The sequence below is a fragment of the Diadema antillarum genome, unplaced genomic scaffold (assembly GCF_040938485.1).
Source record: "Diadema antillarum isolate AM-2024a unplaced genomic scaffold, OU_Dant_1.0 scf00000217, whole genome shotgun sequence".
Taxonomy (NCBI): domain Eukaryota; kingdom Metazoa; phylum Echinodermata; class Echinoidea; order Diadematoida; family Diadematidae; genus Diadema; species Diadema antillarum.
In genome coordinates this window covers 948,789-960,000 of record NW_027271106.1, presented here as the reverse complement: position 1 = coordinate 960,000, position 11,212 = coordinate 948,789, and positions in this window count along the sequence as shown.

Genomic DNA, 11,212 nt, shown 5'->3' with positions numbered 1-11,212 from the left:
AAGGCATAAAATCAGATAGAAATACACAAAAAAGAGGAGAAAAGTTTGTGAAAAGATGACGCACGGCACTACTTGCCTTTTGCAAACCGTCACAACGCATTTGACCAATGAAACCGGTGAATATTCGTGCATGTATTTTCAAGCTATTTTCTGTTCGATCAGGCAATGACGAACCAAGTCCCTGTGTATCTAATTGATTGTAAGGACAGCTATGATATCTATATTTGATTATATTTCGCAAGTATATTCCCCTTCTGCAAGATGTGAGATGGTAATTGAGATTCATCGTATCATTGGGATTATTTTTCAGTGAGAGCTTGAGCAGAACCGATAACAATAGCTAGCGTTCAAGGTTCTGCGTCATTGTGAATTGCAATAAATCGCGGATTGTTTGTTGCAACACTTCATGTAATTGAGCTGTATACCTGATAAACATGAAGGTTATAATGAAGTTAAACATTTTCGCACCACACGGCGCTGACTCTTGGCCTAATCTGATTAGTTGTGTGTATGTATGTGTGTGTGTATGGGTGTGTGTGCGTGTGTTTTTCATAAATCTTTAGAACATTTCCTTTCTTTCTTTCTCCCCCCCCCCCATGTCTGTACATCACACAAATAATGATTTATGTTTGGGCACTCAAGATGTTCGTCTACCAGAGCTCTCTCCCCCCTCTCTTTCTCTCTTCTACCCAGTTATCCTTATGCCTCACAGTGGCAAGGCCGAGTGTCTGATAGATACGTTGTAAATGGTTATAGCCTTATGATTATAGTCATTCTTTTCGCTATATTTCTGAACTACTTATAGTGCTTAAATTTCATAAACACACTCATAATTTTCGCGGTCTTAAGGACATTCCTCTTATACAAATCCCAACACGCAAAACAAAAATAACATTGGAAGACTGAGCATTTGCCCGTGCAGCTCCCAAACTGTGGAATGACCTACCATTAGAAGTCAGGAAATCGCCAACTGTAGCAGTTTTTAAATCAAGATTCAAGACACTTTTTGCTTTCATTTAACTGTGTATTATCATCAAGTATATCAGAAGCTTTTGCAGCGCAGAAGTTCGTAAGTTTTGCCCTTTATAAATTGATATTGTTATTATTGTATGAATAATGATGAAAATGACAGGGGTACATATGACTTTTTCCGAGTAGGTTTATTGTCAGCGCAATTTTAGTTATGAATTATCTTGATTCTTTTTCAATTCAGTTCAGTTAAACTTTATTTCCATTAAAAAGTAGTACATAATACAAAGCATGCACTTGTCAATTCATATTGTTTAACAATTGAGTCCAACAATTGAAACGATATTGACTTGAATTATTCTTACTATCTTTGTTATCCTGTTATTACCACAAATCTTATCAGCATTTTTTTTATTTTGATTTTCATTCTCATTATTTTCGTATTTCTGTCATTTTCATTATTATTATCATCATTATTATTACTACTACTACTACTACTACTACTATTACTATTACTATTACTATTATGGCCTACTAATATTAGTAGTATAGAAGCAGTAGTAGTAGTAGTAGTAGTAAAACTACCAGTATTAACATCAAGTAGAAGTACCTCCACATTTTTTATTAGTAGCTCCATTTTCATGAATACAATCATCATTATCAGTATTATTGCTGTTATGCTCTTCATTAGTCCCACAATGAATAATCTGACTATCACTATTTTTCACTCCACGTGAGACAATGTTTCCAAAAAAGTTGTACTGTCCGCGTGGAATTCCCTCTTCGCAGTCTTCTCTTCGCCATTACGCACGTGTAAATGGAGTGCGCTCCTCACTCGCTCTTTAGAGACAAAACACGATCACACTTTTCAGTCCCGTAATGGGCAACATGTTGATAGCAAGGCTCGGCACTAACTTTTTTCTTCATTTCATTTCATTTCATTTCATATCATATCATATCATATCATATCATTTCATTTCATTTCATTTCATTTCATTCAATTCAATCTTATTGAATTGAATTGAATTTGATTTAATTTAATTTAATTCCACTTAATTTAATTTAATCTAATTTAATCTAATTTAATTTCATTTAATTTCACTTCATTTCATTTATAATCATTCTTGAACGGGCCACCAAAGAAAGAGTAAATAAATGAATAAAACGAATTTCAAATCCTGCTTACTCCTGAAAACAAAAGCCATCTGTTTCATTTTATGTTGTTTGTTAGATTTACTTTATCTTATGGGTCAGTCAAATTACTTTGTGAATAACGCATACTTTCCACCTGCAGAATAATATTCTGAAGCATTATGTAATGTGTGAAGGAACGTGCAAAAAAAAAAAGAAGCAGTCTATGCTTATGGCTGTAGGTCCCTGGAAAGGAAGTCGATACACGCACAGAGTACAAGCACACACACACGCAAGCACGCACACAGACACACAGACACACACAGACACACACACACACACACACACACACACACACACACACACATGTTGTTTTGGTGGTTATAGTAGTATAAGCAAGCAATATTAGGATTTGGTAAACTACTGAGTATGGGGTCAACTATAGGTTCGGTCGTTTTTCTGATATTTCTGATAAGGATTGTATCTATGTCTTCGTAATAGTATTTTAGCTTGAAGTTATAACGCTAGTGTTTCATATCAGTAGCAGCATAAATGAAGTTAATCCAAATTTGCTTTTGTTTTAAAATGGTGCTCTTTTGGTTCGACTATTCTAAAGTCAATTACGGAAAATCTATCATGTACGTATTCGAATAGGGGGACATGATATTTTAACAAAACGATCGGGCCGTGTGAATTTGTAGACCATAATCGCGCTCTGACCCGTACCTAAATAAATCATTGTGCAGGCAAAGGAAAATAGTGAAAGTAATGAAAATAAACGCTCGTTCGATATTCCCTTTTTGTTACAAATTGAAAAAAGTACTTCCGTACTCAAAATCCATACCCACGTCTTCTGTAGGTCACATTTTTTTTTTACTCGCGATCTGAAGTTATCAGATGTTGGCATTGTATTGAATACGAAAATGTATTCACTGTATCGTCCTTTGGCATCCTTCACCATTTTGTGTTCACAAAAATAGTCTCCCATGCGAGAATAAAGTAAAGTATCGACCCACAGGTACACATAACAAATGCTCCTCTATATGAAATGAAAGACTGTCGAAGCATTAGACTGGTATTTGATGATAAGAAACATCAGTTTGTCATGGTGACACGATATGTTCTGCTCCAGCGACAATTGCTCAGGTCTTATTTTCTCCAAGGACTTAGGGATGGGGTGGTTTTGGGACATAGTTTCATGTGAGGATTAGGATTAGGGTAAGGGTTATGTTTGTGGACCCGGTAGAATTTACAATATATGTTTGGCTTAGCATGCAGATATTTCATGGAAGCAATTGAGGCAGGAGCAAATGTCATGGAATCGTTGCTCATGCGCAGTCTAAGGAAGGGATCTCGTGACTAAGCGACGTGTCATCATGGCGTCCATTAGCCTGGTCACATGCTGATTGGTTCGGGTTTATATAGTTTCTCGTTACACGAAACTTGAAAAGCACTAAATGTTTGGCCAATTTCCAAAGTAGTGCCGTTTCATGTCGCTCTGCCACCTATAAACTAAGAGCGGGGGGACGGTAGCAGCGGGAATTCGTGATTTCTGTACTTAGTATCGCCTTCACACTTTCAGTAATACTCCCGTTACTATTATTCATGTCAAAACTGAGTTCTTTTGTGGATCGTGTAGAGTCTCAAGCGTTTCCTTTCGAGTCTGACAATGTGTGGGGTTTGTTCTCCAGATGACGTGAATGTTCGTGTGGCCTTCAACCACGTGCCAGTACTCTCACCATTAGGCTACTGTTTGTTAGGTTCGCGATGAAAATACACCACGATGCCGTCCATCCTTAATTGCTCAATTAATCATCATCGACCCCACGTGGGGACCACATCTTAATCAAGACCTACGACTCATTAAAGTACGGTTTCCACCAGCCGTGACGTATTGTAAGTGTGGTGTCTTTTATTCTTTCGTGTTTTTGTATGTTGTTTTTATTTGATCAACAGACTCTTTCTCCGTATATCACTACCATCATCTGATAACGGTCAAATGTAGATGAATAGCCAAGGTTTGGTTTTTTCTTTTCTTGATTTGCTTCCTTATTTTAGGAAGGACTCAATTCCTGCATTTTCAGTGAATAAGAAAATAATTTATATTTCCCAGCATTATACAACAGAAACTGCAGAAAGAAAAAAAAATGTAATCAGGCTCAGAAATGAACAACTCCAATTTAAAATAAGAATGTATAAGTAGACTTAAGTTAATCTTGCATAGTGAAGGAAAATATAGATATCGGTAAAAACAGGCCGCCATATTAAGCGTAGCTTTAAAGGAACGGTCGATACACAATTTGATACACAATGACGTACAAGATGACTGTATATAGTTGATGCTGCTTCAGGTTCTAAATTGTAGCTAGCGCAGTGTGGTGCTAGCGCGTGTATGTGCTAGTGCTGCTGAGGATGCACTGGGGCATAATTGTCATGATATAGTATATATAGATTACATAACATTAACATTAAGATTATCTATATATGAAATGCATCAGTAATGATAAAATAAATCAATCAAATTATAATGCGATTTCTTTCAGATTAGTTTAAACAATTGTTATATTTTAATCAAAACATCATGAAAAATTGATAAAATTATGAACTTGTTTGTATTTAAACAAAGCCGTTTGGTATGATATCATGCACCTTGAGAGTTTTAAATTAATGAAACAATGGATCAGTGTGAGCACCATAAGAGGATTGAGTGCTGATTCGAAGGTTGTCTTTTTTGAAGAAGAAATAATTAATTGATTTTCAATTTATTACTATTTCCCTAAACGATGTTACATAATATATATATATATATATATATATATATATATGTATGTGTGTGTATATATGTGTATATATGTGTGTATATATATATATATATATATATACATGTATGTATATATATGTATATGTATATATACATATATATATATATGCATATATATATATATATATATATATGTATATATAGTAATAATAACGCATTATATTGCATTCTTTAACACTGGCTATTTATCATATCCTTCATACGTCGAAGGAGAATGGCGATTTACTCCTAAGAACTTTGTCTGCTGTGTTCTGTCGATACTAAATCATGAATAAACATATTTTGTAGAAGAGTACAATGAGATTGAAAGGTGTAAAAATGTATAAAGCATGACTTTTCAATGCTTAAGGAAAGCGTATCACATCTAAAACATTGAGTGTTTTCATTCATTATTAAGAATAACAATTAATTGGTCGACCTGTTGTCATGTTTGTCGGAGTAGAACATAACTATAAATTTTCAACAATGTTGGGTCATCTATTTTGTGGATAGGTGTATAAATCTTAGGAAATCTGGAATTACACCAGGCATTAAAGACTTATTTAGGATATGTGTAAGTGAGCTTGCCAAAGAGTGAATATATCTTTTTTTCCCCACAAAGTACACGGTTGACCCGTCCGGTTCAGTGGACTTACTCGAATTCAAAGATTTAACACTAACTATATATAATCTCTGACTCTTTTGTCGGAGTAAAAAAAAAATTCATTGTACTTTGAGGTAACAGTCCATATAGTTTCTTTTACCAATTGGAATAGATGATGCCAAAGAAGGGTCAACATTAAAGACCAAATCATTGTCGCAATTAACAATATCATTGGTGTTAGTTTCCATTCAATCCTTGATTAATGTTGGATAATCTTTATCATTCTTTTAAGTAATTGTTTGATTTTTAGCCAAATGGTACCCTTGTCATGTTTGCTACATTGTGATTCATTGGAGAAATAACGTGTAAGAGAAATTTGAATTAACGTTGTTGATTTGTTTCTGTGTCTTTTTGTAATATCTCTCAATACTTTCGGGACTAACTTTTTTCAAAGCTATCTTATCAAACAATTACGGCTGAGTATACATTACATAAGGCCATGAGTAATCAAATTTTATGAAGGTTGTCGAGTATTATTCGGTCCGCTTCTTTTAGGAGTTAATGGTATATCTTTATCATTATAATACAATGATTATATATATATCTCGCAACTCAAGTTTGTATTGTGCATTCCAAAATATTTGTTCTGGAGTTTCCCTCCTATGCATTTTAACTGAATAATTATATAATCAAGACGTATTGGCTGAGGAATTAACTTTTATCAAAAAACAAAGAAACTGGTAAATGATCTTAAATATCATAATAAAGGCTACCGTTTATTCAATTTCAACGAATAACATTAGAAATAATATTATTCATTAACGTTTTAGAAAACCTTTATTCTGGGAGGTTTGTTAATATGAGTGTAGAGTAAGTTAGAAAGCAGGACATTATGAAACTGAGGAGCTAGTTGCAATAGATCTATATTAAAATCCCCCATCAAAAATATGTTTTTATTCCCTCATAAAATCTGAATTCTAACATGATGCAGATGATGGAGATAAACTGTCTTATCAGGGGGGCATTTCATGAAGCATTTTGTCCGACAAAGTTGTCGGACAAATTTACTCTCAGCCAATCAGATGCAAGGATTTAAGTAGCTTGTAACAATTTGCCAGAAAAATATCCGACCAAACTGCTTCATAAAATGCCCCCCTGAAGTATGTCGACGCCTCCTACAGCATTCGAAGCATGTCATTCTTTTATTGAAATGAGTTGTGGCCTTAAAGGTAAAACAACAAAATATATATCACTGCAATTTGTTGGTGGGATGGGGGCTGGTGACGGATGAGCGATGAAGGGAACATAATAAATGCATTCTCGTTTAGAAACTGTTTGGCTTCATATTCATAACATGAAAGAATAGCAGAGGTAAATTGGATGTATACTGAACATACATACTCCACAGCACTTCAGAACAGCCATCACACGTATGGAACTATATGGCGAGGCAAACACAAAGCAAAATAAAACAAGAAAAACTAAAAACAACATTTTAATGTCTTGACAGCAGCTAACGTAAATAGGCGCAATATATGGTTCAGCTGCTCTGAGAATACCATTTAGTTTACACAGAATTTCTTACTGCCATATCGCGTCGTATAGTATATTATATATATCTATCTATCTATCTATATATATATATATATATATATATATTATATATATATATATATATATATATATATATATATATATATATATATTATATATATAGTGCATGAGGCTGAATGCACTATAACAATATAAGCACCGACAAATTCTGAATTTGCCCCGAAGGCCAGTTATATTCAATGAGGCCGCAGGCCGAATTGAATATAATTGCCTGAGGGCAAATTCAGAATTTGGAGGTGCTTGGTACTTGTTATAGTGCAATAAGATGTCATGCACTATGTGATATATAAAATAGCATACATACCCAGGCAAGATAAGCCTAGATCATTTCTAACAGTTGCACGTGTCTACACAAGCAATAATACCAGTTTCTTTGAACCTGTGTAGACAAAATCCCGAAGATCCAAATTCAACTATAGAGTCTAACGCTAGGGTCTACGTGGTTATATCTAACGTTTTCTAGGCCCTACGATAGGTTAGGTCTAGGGCCCTAGGGGTCCTGGCCTAACGTTTTTATACTAGATCTACGTACACCGTACTGTACGTCACTTTACGAGCGACAGAGTTAGTTAACACTTGACCCTACAATAGGTCAACTAGCAGTAACACGTTAGACGCCCTACTTACTGCACTGTGGGTCCAGGACCAGGACTAGATGATGTTTTGTAGGATTAGGGATCTACTGGATTTAAACACAAGGTTCGTGCCAGGCCCCATTGCTGCACATGCGGATTCCGAGAGTGTGTTGTGAATGTCGTAGTAAAGTTCATAGCGTAGCGTGATCAAAGAGCGCTTAGCGTATACTGTACACACCACACGCTCCCCATTTCCACGGCGCACTTCCACGTAGAATGTACGGAGAAAGCGGCACAAATCTTGGGTTGACTTGCTCAGTATATCCGTCGGATTGATTCCTTTTTCAGAACAGTAGGAGTCCAAAATTCGTAGGGCGTATTTGATGGCATCCTTTGTGTCCTTATTGTCTAAGATACTGTTTATATAGATCAGTCTCTCTAAAAGTAGCGAACCTGTTCATTTCAGCTTCCATGTTTAAATCTACCGCTGAAAGTCTAGTCCCATCACACAGATAAGTTGCTGGCATAGCCAGCCTGCGAGAATTGAGAATAACGATAATATCGAGCAAAATATATCGCGGTTGTGGCGCAATCGCGTTGATAAGGTGCGGGACTCAAGTACTCGATGATTAAAATGAGGGAGCAAAAACCGATATCAAATCGATAGTGGGTTATCGTTTGCAATCGTTATATTTTACGTGCACTATAACTTTTGTCATGCACTGCCGGCCTGTATCATAAGTATGTATGCTATTTTATATATATATATATATATCAATTTGCGCTGTAGCGCAATATCCATATCCAGGGATGCGGAATGTTATGTACTCGTAGAATAATGACGTTGTTACAGTTTTTGTTGCATCCTTGCACTTTGGACCACCTATGGGGCGCCTATCGGGCAGGTCACAGGATGTGGGCTCCAGGTAGCCAAGGAGTATACGGGAACTACAGCTGTGTAGAAGGTTTAAGAACACGCTTGTCCGTCGCTATACCGAGGAAATCTCACCACACCGGACCTTTGAGTGAGGTACTACGTGCAGGCTACAGGCCTACCTAGTAATCATGCAGTCGAACTGTGTGATTATTTAACTGAATATATTGAGTAGGTGTGTTCTATCTTTGAAATGCGGTCTTCTAGGCGAGTCGGGGAAGTACTGGAATGGTAAAATCGCGTACACTTATTAATAAATGAATGAATAAATAAATATATATGTAACACCGGTATGTTGGAGAACATATAGTCGCTCTAGTCTGAGTTCAAGTTCCCTCCTTGGTAAACTCTTTTGTCTTCCGATGAAAAGGCCACCAGACGACCACCTTAGCACCCGGCGTTTGTTTGGTAAACAAATCCTTTTCTTACCTGAGAGCTGAATGAACATCATCTGGCGTGGGTCAGCACAAGTTCTTCACTTTGCAGAACTGTGTTGATCAAGCCAGATGTGTTCTCCCCCTGCTCTCTATACAGGTAAGAATTATTCTACTTCATATACTCTCTTGCTATCTCTGTATGTTCCACACATTGACATGTCATTAATAAGTATGTTGTGTTTTGATAATCACAGGATTTCCAAATTATAGATGTGGTTGAGAATTCGGTATATCAAGTTATAATATATGAAGTTATGACTTCACCCATTGCAGTTAACTTCTGGTCGCTGTCCTGCAATAGTAGTTTATTCAAGTTGTTGAAAACAACCGATGAGATGTATACATTATTCTCACTTTTCTATATAGCCTTGATGTATTCAAGGAGTTAGGGATTGATCTTTAGTTATCTTTAACAAATTTGCATTATGTTGGTAACTGGCTCGGTTGCAAGATACTGTGGCGGTAATCATACATCGCTAAGTTAGGCGTTAGCAGTTGGGATAACGCTGTAAAATCATCGACAACTTTATTTATTTATATGTCGGTGGATATTTCATTCGATATGCCCTTCGCAGTATTCAATGTATATAGAGTGTTAAAATCTGAGTACACGTATGTAGGGACGTGCCCCATACTGCCGTATATAATGTATAGCCTTTCGTTTAACCCAGAATTTATATTGCATGTGAAGGAACTCATGGCTTTTCGTAGAAGGTAGCACTAGCCTGTGTGTGTGTGTGTGTGTGTGTGTGTGCGTGTGCGTGTCTGTGTGTGTGACTGCTTGTGTGTGTGTGTGTTCGTATGTGTTATCTGTGCCCCGGTTAGTCACTAACATATAGAAGAGGTAGTTGACTTGACGTAGAGTAGGACGCTAGTTTTCCTGCTCAGGCCCGTTCATATTGTTAAAGTAAGTTTTGTATATAAGGCAGTGGACAGGGTGTGCATTTGTATGTTATAGTACGATAAGTGAATGGGGTCTGCGCGAGTAGACTGTGCCGGCTGACCACGGCTTTTTAAGACCGCACTACGGCGGAGGGCCATTGTCAAGTTTCTTTACCTCTGTGGAGGCTGGAGGGATGTGCTGGTAGTTCTTTTGTTTCAAAGTCTTAATGGGGGGAGTCTCTCCCCATCTCCTTTTCTCTAGGCGTGGAAGGGGGCGAAAAGAGAAGATAACTTTTTGTAGTACATGTACAGTGCACACGCTGGTTAAAACTTCCTTTGTATACTTTGTTGGCTTTTTACACGCTGGGGAGCCCAGCGTGTCCTCGCCTTAGCTTTTATTTTAGTTTGTGAGTTTACAAAGTGCTTAATCCATCTCAGGGTTCTGCATCGGGGTCTTTCTCATGCATTTTGTTGAGTGTATTTGAGAGCGGGTATGTAATGTATATATAGAGAGATAGGTTAAGTCAATGTGTACAGAAATGAAGTTTGAGTTAATGGGAAATAGTAAGTGTAATAGGATATCTGGTGATAGAGTAATATGTAGTTAATAGTACTAAGGGGTAGTTTGGATATTATGTTGTATGTAATATGTCAGTGTACATAGTGTATGTGAAAATTGTGATTGTTGCGTTTTTGTAAATTGAAAGTATTATGTATCATATTGAATGTGAATAAAGACTTTGCAGAACTGTGTTGATCAAGCCAGATGTGTTCTCCCCCTGCTCTCTATACAGGTGTCATGTCTCGCAAGGTCAGGGACCTGTTCTTGCATCGTCACCCCTTTTTTTGTTGAGTGAACGCCCCCTGCATCCCCTTACCCACAAGCAGGCTACGACTATACACATAGGAAAGCAAGTGCGCTGTTAGCTGTCGCGCTTGCAACGAAACACGGGCGTTACACGAAACTGGCGTAGTCGGCAGGATACCTTTTGTTTATCCACACACTAAATCAAGGTTGTGGTACCAGAATTATGGCGGTTGATATGAGCGGATGCGGACGAGTACCTGCTATCCTTCGAGAAGACGTCGACATTGACGGCGCGGTTCCGAATAGGCGGGTGGCGGACATCCCATCGTTCATGGCGGCCCAGCAAGTGAGGAACGTTCCCATTTTCTTCGGCCAGCGTGATGGAAAAATCAGTGTAGACGACTGGATTCGGGACATGGACTATATTTTGCTGGCTGCTGCACCCCAGCCCACGAGCT